Source organism: Rhamphochromis longiceps, unplaced genomic scaffold (assembly GCF_057381845.1).
Source record: "Rhamphochromis longiceps isolate RC_006_pf unplaced genomic scaffold, R_longiceps_female_GT1.1 unmapped_scaffold_5, whole genome shotgun sequence".
Classification (NCBI taxonomy): domain Eukaryota; kingdom Metazoa; phylum Chordata; class Actinopteri; order Cichliformes; family Cichlidae; genus Rhamphochromis; species Rhamphochromis longiceps.
Window position 1 is genome coordinate 344,772 of NW_028187225.1, and position 2,080 is coordinate 346,851.

Genomic DNA, 2,080 nt, shown 5'->3' on the forward strand with positions numbered 1-2,080 from the left:
AGGCCATAACAGTGAAGGACAGAGCAGTATACTTCCTGTCCCTCACCCTCCTGTCACTGCCTGGAGGTTCAGCTGGTCGCTGATCAGGTGTTTCTCTCCCTATCACTATCTCTCTCTCCAGGGCGGAACTGATTACGGGTTTACGCCCTCGGGCCAGCTCTCGGAGGAAGAAACACCTGTGCCTCGTCAGTGTGGATTGCATTTAAGCCAGGAAACAACGGTTGTTTTTCGCTGGATTTGTAAGAATCGCGTAAGTGAAATTCTAGCAAGTGTTTTTCCGTGTCGTTGTGTGTTTGAAACTAACAAGCGTTTCCTTATGCGCAGACCCTCTGGACTGTTTTCCCTGGTGTTCCCTGAGTGGCGAGTGTTCGAGTGGATTCCTGTGATTGTTTGGAGAGAAACGAGAGTTTTCCCCTGGATTTCCCCCCGGAGCCATGCCCGTTTCACCTTTTGTATATACACTTGTTGGACACTGTACGTTAATAAATTCTCTTGTGTGCATCCATCCCCGGAGTGCAGCGCGTGACTCCAAGTTGCACACCGTGACGCCTTCCCCACAAAGTTACCTGAATACATACCTGTTCACCAAGCACACACCTACCTACATACTTACCTGGTCGTAGCGAATACTCACCTGAATACTGTGCAAATGTTGAATAATGAAAATTAAAACAATTTGATCAACGTTTGTTGTTACTATTTATTAAATTTTATTTTCAGTTGTTCATGACGGGACAAACAGTGTTGGGGGAAAGAGAAAGATGAGAGAGATGAGAGAGAAAGATGAAGGAACAGAAAAACTGGGCAACAGGGACAGTGAGAAAGGACACAAAAGAAAAAAAAATCTCCCGTTTTTGGTTCACATTAACTTAAATAGATATTTTTTTGAAGAACATTTGATTTTTTGAAAGACAATTTAAAAAAGAGGAAAAGAAAAAAAGACTGGACACCATGGAAAACGGCTGGACTGTGGTGCGCTATGGCCGCCGGCGCCAACGTGACCGCCAAGTGTTCTGGGACGGGTACGGGTACGCTCCTTTTCCTCTCGGAGAAGGGATTATCTTCCACAACCTAACCCTAACAGTGTACAGTGACTGATCAGGCAGTACAGTTTTAGGAACCTTTTTAACTGAGGCAGGATGGCATTTTGGTTTTTAATCAGAATCTACCCTTCAGCCAGAATTCATTTAAAGAGCTGTGGGAACAGCTACCTGTGACTGAATCTCTGTCCGTCAGTTTGGACACTACCTCAACCGTGAACAGCAATACAACGGGTCATGATGAAACCTGGAGGCCAGATGACACCATGGAGATGTTTCAGATCATCAATGAGCAGCAATTAGCTGAAAACTTTGGTGAAAATCTCTTTGAGCTGCCAAATGACATTTTGCAAAAAGACGGCATTACACCTGCAGCCTCCACTGTTCCGGTTACGACAGATTACCCTGGCGAATGTGGGTTTCAGCTGAGATTCCAAAAGTCTGGAACAGCAAAATCAGTGACTTCAACTTGGTGGGGAAAATGCAAAGCAAACGTGTGGTCGCAAATTTTGAAGCCACCCTGATAACCTTCTCCCACCAACGATGTGGAGATCCAAGCCTTTTAGATCCAGTTAAAATCAAGACACTTAAAACGATGATAAATGCAAAGACTGGTAACAGCGCAAAGAACCATAAAGCAAGAGAATTTTTAAAAAACTATGAGAAATAAACTAGGCTCTGCCCATGACTCAATCTTTGCCTCTCTTCCTACCTCATCTCCTCTAACTCCATCTGCTGTCCATCTGAGAAAAAGGCACAATTTGCTATTGCATTAGTCTATTATTTAAATTGTCCACATTTAACAATTCTTCACCTAATCCACAATAAAGTAATGATAAAAACTGTTATGGAACCTAGAAATTGTATTTGTTATTGTTTTTATACTTGGATCTGTTGTGCCAAAGTAGGTATCCCCGACAGAATTTGTTTCCCCTGTGCTGGGAGCACGCAGGAAGTACTGATGTTTTCATTTTGTGAAAAATTAGTATCGTTACATTACCATACAACAGAAAATTATATATATATATGGAAAAGCCGAC